The sequence below is a fragment of the Pseudophryne corroboree genome, chromosome 2, assembly GCF_028390025.1.
Source record: "Pseudophryne corroboree isolate aPseCor3 chromosome 2, aPseCor3.hap2, whole genome shotgun sequence".
Taxonomy (NCBI): domain Eukaryota; kingdom Metazoa; phylum Chordata; class Amphibia; order Anura; family Myobatrachidae; genus Pseudophryne; species Pseudophryne corroboree.
Genome location: NC_086445.1, coordinates 650267739 through 650282687, shown reverse-complemented (window position 1 = coordinate 650282687; position 14949 = coordinate 650267739). Strand labels below are relative to the sequence as shown.

Here is a 14949-nt window from a genome sequence, read left to right as displayed (position 1 = left end):
GCTATCTATTGCCCACCTAGGCTACCCAAACAATTTCCTGTCTTCCTCATTTCCTATCTTCTTACATCTCCATCATCATGGGTGACTTCAACATCGCTATTTACAGTCCAAAATCTGATGTTCATGCATTCAAACTACTCTCTTTAACCTCCTCTCTCTGCCTCTCCCAACGGACTGACTACTCTACTCATCAGGAGGGACACTGCCTTGATCTTGTATTCACCAGACTTCGCTCAGTTTCTGAATTCACTAAAACTCCTTTCCCTCTCTCAGATCACAATCTTATCACCTGCATTCTCTCCTCCACTGGTCTTACTAAAAAGAGCCTCCCACCACTACAATCCATTCTGACTTCAGCTGCGAAGCTAATCACTAGATGTTTGTATTCAATATAAAAACTTTTACTCACACACAAGGCCATTAACCAAACTACACCAACGCACATCTCTTTGCTTATCTCAAAATATCTCCCACCCCAATCTCTTCACTTGTCACAAGATCTACATCTCTTATACACACTCATTATTCACTCCCATTAATGATTGCAGGACTTTCTTCAGGCTGCACCCGTTCTGTGGAATGCCCTTCCAAGCACAATAACTCTCCTCTAGTCTACAAACCTTCAAGCTTTCCCTGAAAACTCACCTCTTCAGGAAAGCTTCTGAAATTCTGGAACCGCCCACATAACCTTCATAAATTGTACAGTCCAGACATATTTTCTCTTTCTTCACTTTCACATCCTCCTGACCTGTCCAACATTACTGTGAGACCATATCATACAGCCCACTAAAACCTTTTGCAAACTAGTGGACTAGTGCCTATTTCAGTATAGATTGTAAGCTTGCGGGCCCTCCTACCACTATGTATGTCTGTTAATTTTGTTTTAATCACTGTTATTTCCAATAAGTGCAATATAATTTGCTGCACTACATCAGAACTGATAAGATGCACTACATAAGAAACTGATAATAAATAAATAAAGGTGGTTTTGAAATCAATCCTGTGGAACAAGGTGGCAGTGAATTTGGCATGTTTATCAACAATAGAGAAAGCGATAATTTATAGCTATAGTCTTATGACACCACTCATTAAGTCTGAAGGTAGAAACACCAGCACACTGTTATGACAGTCCTGCTGTATTAATATGCTTTAGCAGAGATTTATTTCTAAGGGGCCCTACACACTAGCTAATCCGCCGCCGACCCGGCGGCGGGGGGGGGGGGGGGGGGGGGTTTAGTGACGGGGGGAGTGAAGTTTCTTCACTCCCCCCGTCACCCGGCTCCATTGAAGTGCGGCAAATATGGACGAGATCGTCCATATTGGCCTGCATGCACAGCCGACGGGGGACCAGCGATGAACGTGCGCGGGGCCGCGCATCGTTCATCGCTGGAGCCTCCACACTGAAAGATATGAACGAGTATTTGATCATTCATATCTTTCAAAAAAATCGGCCAGTGTGTAGGGCCTATAAGAGAAAGGTATTGCAGTCTCATAGTAGAACAAGAACCATAACCCAGGGCTGGTGGGCACATTGACCAATGGTTACCTTGGCTAGATTTATTATTTTGGATCAGAAGTGAGTGCAACTCCACCGGATGTGTACCGGAAAGCACCTGATTTTTTTTTTTTTTTATACCCACTGTAAAGAATAGGATACAAAAACATACTTACATGAACAAATATTATTGGGTGAAATCATTAAAGCTAGTTCCTAAGGGATAAAACTAGATTGATTGTTTGGATCAAAATTTCCAAAGCCAATCCTTCTTGCTTGTGTAAAGATTTAAAGAAAATTGGCAGTATGGAGGTGGACATGGTAAAGAGGGATTTCCTATTGTGAACACCAATTAAAAAGCTGGGCACACACTAGACAATATGTCGCAAAATTCTGCAGATGAGCGCAACATATCAGGTACATCTAGTGTGTACCCATGATATGCGTGCTCCTGCGGGTCACTAGCGACTTCTCCCGTCGGCCCTGCAGCAGCATCATTGGGGGATGTCACTAGTAATTTCACGCTGCATAATGCAGCATATCATATGGCTCGCCCTGTCGGACCCGGCATCGAGTCCCATCGGTGGCACCCCCTGTCGGACACGGCATTGGCAATGCTTTAGAGTAAATTTTGTCTCTGGATACAACAAAGATTAGAGGAAAATGCAATCTATTAGTAAAATAAAAATGGGGTACAGATGTGTCCACTTGCTGCATATCTAGTCTTCCTTCACATTAAATAGCCCTTCTACTTACTCTATGTCATGGCATGACTTGGTATTGCCGAGCTTCTTTAACGTGCAACTTTTTCCATTAAAATTAGTTTTATTTTCAAAATACGAATAGGACGCACATGCAACTTTTGCGGATTAAAATGATATGCAGAAAGCCTATATTCAGTCTGCAACCATGGCTGTATATGCATAAGAAATGATACGTAACACTGTTTTCCTAGAAAACACTGTAATGTTGCAATTCTTATGCAGATACAGCCAGAGTCGCACAATGAATATAGGCATGCCACATATAATTTTAATCAGCAGAGTCTGCTTGTGCATCTTATTTGCATACTGATGTGAATAAGAAGCATTTTTGACAAAAAAGATGGCAGATGATTACAGAGTTGTATGGGACCTGTCAGCTCACTCATGCCAGGTATATCCTGCTGTGTGGCGTATTGAGGCCACATCTGTATGTTGAATTCAGAGCAACTTGAATTTAATGGAGAACCCTAGATTCATAGATAGTAGAGCCCTTATTTTGAGGCGATCTCTTGGATATATTCACTTAACCTGCATGTACATATAATCTTTTTGATATGCTGGACATACACTGTGAGATCGAACTCACCATCAGCCAGAAAGGTCAATTATCTGACTATGCAATACACTGTCAGATAACTGGTCTGTCTGATGGTGAGCACATCTACTGTCAGATCCTAACAACAATGATCACATCTGTCATGCATGCTGCAAGATATCTCATGACAGTCAAAGCAGCTTGGTAGTGCCATACACTGTTCAATTATCAGCCAGATCAGCTGATAAGTGCATGGTATATCGCCGCCCTAACACTGGGCCAGTATGGAGTGTTATTCAACTGACTGTTGAAGAAGCCCATCACCAAAATCTGAAAGCTGTTAAACCCATTTCTACGCTTTTACATACTGTAGCTCTATAAGTGCAAGTTTTATTATTTTAATAATAAAACTTTGACAAACGTACGTGTGCAGCGCTCTGCAACTCTATCAATAACAGAAGTAGGAAACAGAAACACCAAGTTGAGCACGATTATTTGGTCTGATAAGACCAAGGTTAAAGTTCCCGTCCTGAGCATTAGGGACCACTTTTGACACAAGCCTAATAATGTACATTATTCTAAGTATGCTTTTCCTACCATGAACCACGGTGGTTGAGACATAATGCTAGGAGATGTTTCTTTGTTTCAGGGACTGGAAATCTTGTCCAAAGAGTGGCCAACATAGATGGAGATAATCCTGAATAAAACCTGCAGCAATCTGCAAAAGTCCTAGAAGAGTATTTATACTGTATTTTAACATGACAATGACCTTTATACAGCACAGACCACATTGAAGTGGCTTAGATATAAATACAAGCAATGTCATGGTAGGAAAACATTGAGTGATATGACAATTATTGTCAACCAATGATCCCCACTCAACGGTATAAAGCTCAAGCAATTACTGTGAAGAAGAATGGGAAATATTGCAGCATCTAGCTATATAAAGCGGGCAGAAACTTGCCCCCACAAAAATAAAAAGTATTATAGCAAAAACAGTAAACACTTATTAAATAAAATATATTTGACAGACTTTTACATTTTTAATTAATTAACAAAAGGCTAATTTGTAACAAGTTGAACTCAGTAACAAGTTTATCTTGATTTCATGATGGAAGAAAAGAAAAATATGAAAAAGAGGGCAACATCTTATTAGCCATTGTATGACAGAAAGCAGGCAGAGAGTTGGCAGACATCTCCCTGAGTTTGCTCATAGCCTGCAGACAGGAGTGCCGCTTCCCTTAGTCAGAGCCATGGGAAAAACGGTTGCATGGAGGTGGTAATGCAGTATTCCAACAAATTTGAGTTTTGAATCACAGTTTCCTTTTCTCCCACTTTGTCCCTATGAAGAGGACCTTGCATACTAAATAGATTTTATACGACGGCAATTTAATTTGTAAATACAAAAGAAAACAAGTGGTAAGCAAGGAATTACCTCAAATAATGATCTCATATACAAAGCTACATTTAAATTCAAAAGCATCAAGCAGAAAAAATGAATATAAAGTAAATAAAACATATATAGCATATTAAAAAAAAATAGTAATCCAGCAAATAGCAATAGACAGCAGTTAAAATAAACCATTATTACGCTGATCAAAGCCAACCTTGCAGTATTGGGGTTTTGAAGGTTTTTTCTCCATTCTATTTATATTACCAACTGCTTGTATATTCCACTTTACTATTTCTCCATCACAAAAACATCTGTATGCCTAGTACATGTGCACAAGAAATATGTCTCAGTTGAGGTAATCATTATTTGGTAGCAGTGCCAGACACTGAGCTGGTTAACATGACAGTGATGTAATCGATTGGAATATATACATATCTCCCAACTGTCCCGATATTCGCAGGACAGTCCTGTTTTTTAGAGACTATCCTGCTGTCCCACACTCAGGCCACAGTGTCCCGCAGTGACGGTGGGGGGTAACAGTTTCGAGGCTCTTGTCACTTACTCAGTGAAAAGACAATGTGCAAAGCATCTATTCACGGGAGATGAACTGGGGGCATGAAAGCAGCTCAGAGGGCTGGGCATTTCCCCACAGTGATGGAGTACAGGGACGTGGCTTGCGATAGTGGCATTGCCATAAAGATACCCCCCCTTTTGATGAGGCCACAACCCCTTTTCAGGAGTATGTGAGAAGTCCCCACCCCTGCAAACACAATGATGGGAAGTATGATATACAGTATATGCCAGAGGGGCTGATGGGCTGATGAGCTTTTCACGCAGCCTCACCTACTGTGGCTCTGCTCAACCAGCATGTAGAGAGATGGGGTGTGCTGTGAGGTGACGCCCCTTTACTTGTTACATACCCCAGTAAGATGTGGCGACTTTCCTGTGAGACTTGGCCAGGACCCTTTTTCGTGCAGGGATGCCGTTCCTGAATTGCAGCCCCAGTACCTTCGTGTCAGGAAATTGTAAAAAAAAAAGTGCTGCTATATACTGTATACTCTCGATATCCATTTGATTTTTTTTTTTTTTTTTGGGGGGGGGATAAATAATAGCTTTTGTTGCTACATATCGACCGCATCATTCATCTTTTATCAGACCATGGGTGGATCCTCAACTTGCAGAAGTTCCACCTGGAGCCAACTCAGAGGCTCCAATTCCTGGGGATGTTGCTGGATACTGTGGCCCAGAAGGTGTTTCTAACAGAGGACAAGGCGAAGACACTTCAGGAGATGGTCCGCATGGTGTTCCGACCTACTCGAGTGTCCATCCATCTCTGCATAAGATTGCTAGGAAAAATGGTTGCCTTATACGAGGTGATCCAGTATGGGAGGGTTCCATGCCAGAACATGTCAATTGGATCTCCTGAGCAAGTGGTCCAGTTCGCATCTCCAGATGCACCGGATAATTCAGCTGTTGCCTCAGGCCAGGATTTCGCTCCTGTGAAGGCTACAGTCCTCCAATCTCCTAGAAGGCTGGAGTTTCTGGATTCAGGATTGGAACCTTCTCACGGTGGATGCAAGTCTACGGGGTTGGGGAGCTGTCACTCAAGGGGCGCAGTTCCCACGAGGCCCTCCATCCGATCACCATTCTGGAACTTCAGGCGATATACAATGCTCTGCTTCAGGCCTCTCCTTCGCTCAAGGATCACGCGATCCAGGCACAGTCGGACAACGCCACGGCTGTGGCGTATATTATTCATCAAGGAGGGACAAAAAGCAGGGCCTACACTCGAAGGGTCTCAAAGATACTCCTTTGGGCAGAATGAAATGCAAGAGCAAAGTCAGCAATCTTCATTCCGGATGTGGACAACTAGGAGGCGGACTTACTGAGTCGTCACAATCTCCACCCGAGGAGTGGGGGCTCCACCATCTGGTGTTCCAACAGTTTATCGCCCGGTGGGGTTGCCCACAAATAGACATGATGGCTCGTCTCAACAAGAAACTTCCCTGGTATTGCTCACGGACCAGGAACCCTCAGGCGAGGGCAGTGGATGCACTGGCGTCGCCTTGGCCGTACCTGCTGGACTACCTGTTTCCTCCGATTCCATTGATCCCGAGGGTGCTAAAGCAAATAAGGAATCAAGGTGTCTAGGCAATTCTGATTGCCCTGGATTGGCCTCGGAGAGCGTAGTACGCGGATATTATGGACATGTCTGTCGAAAACCCTTGGCCTCTACCATTAAGAAGAGATCTTATTTAACAAGGACCGTTCGTATACCCGGATTTACGGCGACTTCATTCGACGACATGGAGGTTGAGCGGAACATCCTAGCTCACAATGGCCTTTCCAAAAAGGTTATTGCTACCATGGTTCAGGCCAGGAAACCTGTAACGTCAAAACACTATCATCATATCTGGAGGAGATATGTCTCTTTGTGCGAGGAATGCATGTATCCGCCTGCAGTACATTACTTGGGACGTTTCCTATGTTTCCTGCAGCCTGGTGTGGATAAGGGCTTATGTCTGGGTTCCATTAAGGTCCAGATTTCATCCCTCTCCATTTTCTTCCAGAAGAAATTGGTGCTGTTGCCTGAAGTTCTGACCTTCTTGCAAGGGGTGCTCCACATACAACCACCTTTGGTACCGCCTACGACACCCTGGGATTTGGATGTTGTGTTGGCATTTCTACAGTCCTCCTGGTTTGAACCGCTGATGACGGTTGAAGACAAGTACCTCATGTGGAAGACAGTGATGTTACTGGCCCTGGCTTCTGCTCAATGTGTTTCAGAATTGGGGGCCTTATCGTGTAAAAGTCCGTACTTGGTCTTTTACGAGGACAGAGCGGAGCTCTGGACTAGGCAGCAGTTCCTGCCGAAGGTTGTCTCCGCGTTTCATCAGAAAAAAAGGGTTGCCCTGCTTCTAAGCAGTCCATTGCTCGTTGGATTAGGCTTAATATCCAGCAGGCCTATGTGTCGGCAGCCTTACCTGTTCCTAGGTCTCTAAAGGCCCACTCTACAAGATCTGTGGGCTCTTCCTGGGCGCCTGCCTGTGGAGTCTCGGCCTTGCAACTATGCCGAGCTGCTACCTGGTCGGGGAAGAACACTTTTGTGAAGTTCTACAAATTTGATACCCTGACCAAAGAGGATACCCAGTTGGGCAGGCGGTGCTGCATCAGTCTCCGCATGTTCCCGCCCGTTCTGGAAGCTTTGGGACGTCCCCATCGTATCAGTTTCCCCCAATATCCCTTATGGATGCTAGAGAAAAATAAGATTTTAAACCTACCGGTAAATCTTTTTCTCCTAGTCCGTAGAGGATGCTGGGGACTCCGTAAGGACCATGGGGTATAGACGGGCTCCGCAGAAGACATGGGCACTCTAAAGACTTTAGAATGGGTGTGCACTGGCTCCTCCCTCTATGCCCCACTTCCAGACCTCAGTTAGAGAAACTGTGCCCAGAGGAGACGGACAGTACGAGGAAAGGATTTTTGTTAATTTAAGGGCAAGATTCATACCAGCCCACACCATCCACACCGTATAACCTGGAATATACGCAACCAGTTAACAGTATGAAACAAAACAGCATCAGCCAACGACTGATCTTAACTGTAACATAACCCTTATGTAATCAACAACTATATACAAGCCTTGCAGAAATATGTCCGCACTGGGACGGGCGCCCATCCTCTACGGACTAGGAGAAAAAGATTTACCGATAGGTTTAAAATCTTATTTTCTCTTACGTCCTAGAGGATGCTGGGGACTCCGTAAGGACCATGGGGATTACACCAAAGCTCCAGACCGGGCGGGAGAGTGCGGATGACTCTGCAGCACCGATTGAGCAAACATGAGTTCCTCATCAGCCATGGTATCAAACCAAGTAGCTGCTCGGCAAAGCAGTAAAGCCGAGACGCCTCGGGCAGCAGCCCAAGAAGAGCCCACCTTCCTAGTGGAATGGGCCTTTACTGAATTTGGTAACGGCAATCCAGCCGTAGAATGAGCCTGTTGAATCGTGTTACAGATCCAGCGAGCAATAGTCTGCTTAGAAGCAGGAACGCCAACCTTGTTGGCCGCATACAGGACAAACAGTGCCTCTGTTTTCCTAACCCGAGCCGTCCTGGCTACGTAAATTTTTAAGGCCCTGACTACATCCAGGGACTTGGAATCCTCCAAGTCTCCCGTAACCACAGGCACCACAATAGGTTGGTTCATATGAAACGATGAAACCACCTTAGGCAAAAATTGAGGACGAGTCCTCAACTCTGCTCTATCCACATGGAAAATCAGATAGGGGCTTTTGTGAGACAAAGCCGCCAATTCGGACACCCGTCTTGCAGATGCCAAGGCCAACAACATGACCATCTTCCAAGTGAGAAATTTTAAATCCACCGTCTGAAGAGGTTCAAACCAGTGAGATTTTAGGAACCGTAACACCACGTTAAGGTCCCATGGTGCCACTGGGGGCACAAAAGGAGGCTGGATGTGCAGCACTCTCTTTACAAAAGTCTGGACTTCTGGGAGAGAAGCCAATTCCTTCTGAAAGAATATAGATAGGCTCCATTAAGGTACAGATTTCGGCCCTAACTTCAGGCCCATATCCACTCCTGCCTGTAGAAAGTGGAGAAAACGGCCCAGGTGGAAATCTTCCGTAGGAGCATTCTTGGCTTCACACCAAGATACATACTTCCTCCAAATACGGTGATAATGTTTCGCCATCACCTCCTTCCTAGCCCTTATCAGAGTAGGGATGACTTCCTCCGGAATACCTTTCCCAGCTAGGATTCGGTGTTCAACCGCCATGCCGTCAAACGTAACCGCGGTAAGTCTTGGAACACGCGGGCCCCTGCTGCAACAGGTCCTCCCTGAGAGGAGGAGGCCATGGATCTTCTGTGAGCATCTCCCGAAGATCCGAATACCAGGCCCTTCGAGGCCAATCTGGAACAATGAGTATTGTCTGCACTCTTTTTCGTCTTATGATTCTCAATATTTTTGAGATGAGTGGAAGAGGAGGGAACACATAGACCGACTGAAACACCCATGGTGTCACCAATGCGTCTGCTGCTACTGCCTGAGGGTCCCTTGACCTGGCACAATACCTCCGAAGCTTCTTGTTGAGGCGTGACGCCATCATGTCTATTTGAGGAAGTCCCCAAAGACTTGTTATCTCTGCAAAAACTTCTTGATGAAGTCCCCACTCTCCTGGATGGAGATCGTGTCTGCTGAGGAAGTCTGCTTCCCAGTTGTCCACTCCCGGAATGAAGACTGCTGACAGAGCGCTTACGCGATTTTTCGCCCAGCGAAGAACCCTGGTGGCTTCCGCCATTGCCACGCTGCTCCTTGTCCCGCCTTGGCGGTTTACAAGAGCCACGGCTGTGACGTTGTCTGATTGAATCAGAACCGGTAGGTCGCAAAGAAGATTCTCCGCTTGTCGTAGGCCGTTGTATATGGCCCTTAATTCCAGTATGTTGATGTGTAGACAAGCCTCCTTGCTTGACCATAGTCCCTGATAGTTTCTTCCTTGTGTGACTGCTCCCCATCCTCGGAGGCCCGCGTCCGTGGTCACCAGAACCCAGTCTTGAATGCCGAACCTGCGACCCTCTAGAAGGGGAGCACTCTGCAGCCACCACAGAAGAGACACCCTGGCCCTGGGGGACAGGCTTATTTTCTGATGAATTTGAAGATGGGACCCGGACCACTTGTCCAGATGGTCCCATTGAAATGTCCTTGCATGAAACCTGCCGAAGGGGATGGCCTCGTAGGTCGCCACCATTTTTCCCAGCACTCGAGTGCATTGATGGACTGACACTCTTTTCGGTTTTAACAGGTCTCTGACCATGTTCTGGAGTTCCTGGGCTTTTCCATTGGGAGAAAAACCCTCTTTTGTTCCGTGTCCAGAATCATGCCTAAGAAAGATAGCAGAGTCGTTGGAACCAACTGTGACTTTGGTAGATTTAGAATCTAGCCATGTTACTGTAGCACTCTCAGGGAGAGCGACACGCTTTTCAGCAACTGATCTCTCGATCTCGCTTTTATCAGATCGTCCAAGTACGGGATAATTGTGACTCCCTGCCTGCGCAGGAGCACCATAATTTCCGCCATTACCTTGGTGAAAATCCTCGGGGCCGTGGAAAGCCCAAACGGCAACTTCTGAAACTGGAAATGACAGTCCTGTACAGCGAATCTCAGGTATGCCTGATGAGGGGGATATCTCCTTCCAGGCAGGAGATAACTGCCCGAAGCGATTCCATCTTGAATTTGAACTTTTTCAAGTACAGGTTTAGGGATTTTAGATTTAGAATGGGCCTGACCGAGCCATCCGGTTTCGGAACCACAAACAGGGTTGAATAGTACCCCTTCCCCTGTTGAACTAGGGGAACTTCGACAACCACTTGTTGACACAGTTTTTGAATTGCAGCTAAAACTATCTCCCTTCCCTGTGGGGGAACATAAGGTAAAAAAGTGGATTTACCCGCAGTAGCTGTGGAACCAGGGCCAATATTTACTAAAAAAATTGAGTTTGTCCGATTTGTGTTTTTTTTCCAAAGTCCCAATCCGGGAATTCACTAAGCACAAATCTTGGCAGTGTCTGGTCTATTCGTAATGGATTTAACGGCAAAGTTCTGAAATACGAATGAATAGACCATCGGTCAAACGCGGCTGTTATTTCATACAATACGGGTATTCACTATTCATTCGTATTTGGGTGTTAGTCTCTGAGTGCTCAAGTGCAGGTCTATTTTTTTGCGATTCGTTAAAAAAAAAAAAAGCAGCAAAAAAATAGACCTGCTTTTTCCAGTCGAGTTTGGATAACCATGCACGGATCAGTGAGATCTGTGCATGGTTATCTATGGGAAAGGGTGTGTTTAGTGTAAAAACAGGAAAAAAAATTGCGTGGGGTCCCCTCTCCTAAGCACAACCAGCCTCGGGCTCTTTTGAGCCGGTCCTGGTTGACAAAATATGGGGAAAAAAAAATGACAGGGGTTCCCCCATATTTCATCAACCAGCACCGGGCTCTGCGCCTGGTTCAAAAAATACGGGGGTCAAAAAGCGTAGGGGTCCCCCGTATTTCTTAAACCAGCACCGGGCTCCACTAGCCAGGTACATCATGCCACAGCCGGGGGACACTTTTATTGTGGTCCAGGCGGCCCTGGCATTACATACCCAACTAGTCACCCCTGGCCGGGGTACCCTGGAGGAGTGGGAACACCTTAAATCAAGGGGTCCCCCCCCTCCAGCCACCCAAGGGCCAGGGGTGAAGCCCGAGGCTGCCCCTCCCATCCAAGAGCGGCGGATGGGGGGCTGATAGCCTTGTGTAAAAAATGAGAATATTGTTTTTAGTAGCAGTACTATAAGTCCCAGCAAGCCTCCCCCGCAAGCTGGTACTTGGAGAACCACAAGTACCAGCATGCGGTGGAAAACCGGGCCCGCTGGTACCTGTAGTACTACTACTAAAAAAAAAAAACCCAACAAAAAACAGGACACACACACCGTGACAGTATAAGTTTATTACATACATGCACACCTCCAAACATACATACTTACCTATGTTCACACGAGGCTCGGTCCTCTTCTCCATGTAGAATCCTCGGGGTACCTGTGAAAAAAAATTATACTCCCAATATCCAGTGTTGCTTGTCTTCTTTGTAAAATCCACGCACTTGGCAAAACAAAAAACGGAAACCCGACCACGCACTGAAAGGGGTCCCATGTTTACACATGGGACCCCTTTCCCCGACTGCCAGGACCCCCCCTGACTCCTGTCAAAGAGGTTCCCTTCAGCCAATCAGGGAGAGCCACGTCGTGGCACTCTCCTGATTGGCTGTGTGCTTCTGTAGTGTCTGTGAGGCTGCACACGGCAGAGATACAATGTAGCGCCTATGCGCTCCATTGTATACAATGGTGGGAACTTTGCGGTCAGCGGTGAGGTTACTTTCGGTCAACCGCTAACCGCAAAGTTCCCCTTTCAGTGTGTGGTCGGGTTTCAGTTTTTTTGTTTTGCCAAGTACGTGGATTTTACAAAGAAGACAAGCAACACTGGATTATGCGAGTATAATTTTTTTCACAGGTACCCCGAGGATTCTACATGGAGAAGGGGACCGAGCCTCGTGTGAACATAGGTAAGTATGTATGTTTGGAGGTGTGCATGTATGTAATAAACTTATACTGTCACGGTGTGTGTGTCCTGTTTTTTGTTGGGTATATTGTAGTAGTAGTACTACAGGTACCAGCGGGCCCGGTTTTCCACCGCATGCTGGTACTTGTGGTTCTCCAAGTACCAGCTTGCGGGGGAGGCTTGCTGGGACTTATAGTACTGCTACTAAAAACAATATTCTCATTTTTTACACAAGGCTATCAGCCCCCCATCCGCCGCCCTTGGATGGGGGGGGGGGGGGGAACAGCCTCGGGCTTCACCCCTGGCCCTTGGGTAGCTGGAGGGGGGGGACCCCTTGATTTAAGGGGTTCCCACTCCTACAGGGTACCCCGGCCAGGGGTGACTAGTTGGGTATGTGATGCCAGGGCCGCCGGGACCACAATAAAAGTGTCCTCCGGCTGTGGCATTATGTACCTGGCTAGTGGAGCCCGGTGCTGGTTTAAGAAATACGGGGGAACCCCGGTCATTCCCCCCCCCCATATTTTGTCAACTAGGACCGGCTCAAAGAGCCCGAGGCTGGTTGTGCTTAGGAGGGGGGACCCCACGCAATTTTTTTCTGATTTTTTAACACTTTAAACACCTTCTTAAGGTACACAATGAAGCCCTGCATGGATCTCACAGATCCGGCCGGGATTCCTTGTGTTTTGTCAGGCAGTGTTTTACTCATCACTCCCGTAAAACACTGCCTGACATTACGAATCACATCAACATCGGAAAATCCGAATTTGGAAAAATCTGCAGCTTAGTGAATGATCGTATCAGAATTCAAAAAGTTGCAGTAAAATGTACCCGATACCATTCGAGTTCAAACACCCTTAAAAACGGCAAAAACACGAATCTTTGTAAATATACCCCCAGGTCCGCGAGACCTTCCCCAAATAAAACCTCACCCTTGTAAGGCAAAACTTCCATATGCCTCTTTGAGTCGGCATCACCCGTCCATTGGCGGGTCCACAGGGCTCGCCTAGCAGAAATCGCCATGGCGTTGGCTCTCGAACCTAGCAGCCCAACGTCTCTCTGAGCGTCTCTCATATAAAAGACTGCGTCTTTAATGTGACCTAAGGTCAATAAAATGGTATCCCTATCTAGGGTATCAATGTCAGCTGACAAGGTATCTGTCCAAGCTGCTACAGCGCTACAAACCAAAGCCAACGCTATTGCCGGTCTGAGCAAAGCACCCGTATGTGTATAAATAAGAATTTACTTACCGATAATTCTATTTCTCGTAGTCCGTAGTGGATGCTGGGGACTCCGTCAGGACCATGGGGATTAGCGGCTCCGCAGGAGACAGGGCACAAAAGTAAAAGCTTTAGGATCAGGTGGTGTGCACTGGCTCCTCCCCCTATGACCCTCCTCCAAGCCTCAGTTAGGATACTGTGCCCGGACGAGCGTACACAATAAGGAAGGATTTTGAATCCCGGGTAAGACTCATACCAGCCACACCAATCACACTGTACAACCTGTGATCTGAACCCAGTTAACAGCATGATAACAGCGGAGCATCTGAAAAGATGGCTCACAACAATAATAACCCGATTTTTGTAACAATAACTATGTACAAGTATTGCAGACAATCCGCACTTGGGATGGGCGCCCAGCATCCACTACGGACTACGAGAAATATAATTATCGGTAAGTAAATTCTTATTTTCTCTGACGTCCTAAGTGGATGCTGGGGACTCCGTCAGGACCATGGGGATTATACCAAAGCTCCCAAACGGGCGGGAGAGTGCGGATGACTCTGCAGCACCGAATGAGAGAACTCCAGGTCCTCCTCAGTCAGGGTGTGCCCCTGACCAAGTATCAGCTCGGCAAAGTTGTAAAGCCGAGACCCCTCGGGCAGCCGCCCAAGATGAGCCCACCTTCCTTGTGGAATGGGCATTTACATATTTTGGCTGTGGCAGGCCTGCCACAGAATGTGCAAGCTGAATTGTACTACACATCCAACTAGCAATCGTCTGCTTAGAAGCAAGAGCACCCAGTTTGTTGGGTGCATACAGGATAACAGCAAGTCAGTTTTCCTGACTCCAGCCATCCTGGAAACTATATTTTCAGGGCCCTGACAACATCTAGCAACTTGGAGTCCTCCAATTCCCTAGTAGCCGCAGGTACCACAATAAGCTGGTTCGGGTGAAACACTGACACCACCTTAGGGAGAAACTGGGGATGAGTCCGCAGCTCTGCCCTGTCCGAATGGACAATCAGATATGGGCTTTTTTGAGACAAACGCCGCCAATTCTGACACTCGCCTGGCCGAGGCCAGGGCCAACAGCATGGTCACTTTCCCTGTGAGATATTTCAAATCCACAGATTTGAGCGGTTTAAACCAATGTAATTTTAGGAATCCCAGAACTACGTTGAGATCCCACAGTGCCACTGGAGGCACAAAAGGGGGTTGTATATGCAGTACTCCCTTGACAAACTTCTGGACTTCAGGAACTGAAGCCAATTCTTTCTGGAAGAAAATCGACAGGGCCGAAATTTGAACCTTAATGGACCCCAATTTGAGGCCCATAGACACTCCTGTTTGCAGGAAATGCAGGAAACGACCGAGTTGAAATTTCTTCATGGGGCCTTCCTGGCCTCACACCACGCAACATATTTTCGCCACATGT

At 46.5% G+C, this 14949-nt stretch overlaps 1 protein-coding gene across 4 annotated transcripts in view; it reads right to left on the bottom strand.

The window, feature by feature from the left end:
* Positions 1 to 14949, bottom strand: part of PIGW (phosphatidylinositol glycan anchor biosynthesis class W) — a 67375-nt gene that overhangs the window by 38580 nt on the left and 13846 nt on the right. For 2 of the 4 annotated variants that reach the window (XM_063955001.1, XM_063955002.1), the window contains exon 3: positions 3392 to 3523. The exons of 1 other annotated variant lie outside the window; for it this stretch is intronic. The gene's annotated coding sequence lies outside the window, so the exon portion shown is untranslated. The remainder of the gene's footprint in view (positions 1 to 3391; positions 3524 to 14949) is intronic. One more of the 4 variants, XM_063955004.1, reaches the window with a different exon arrangement.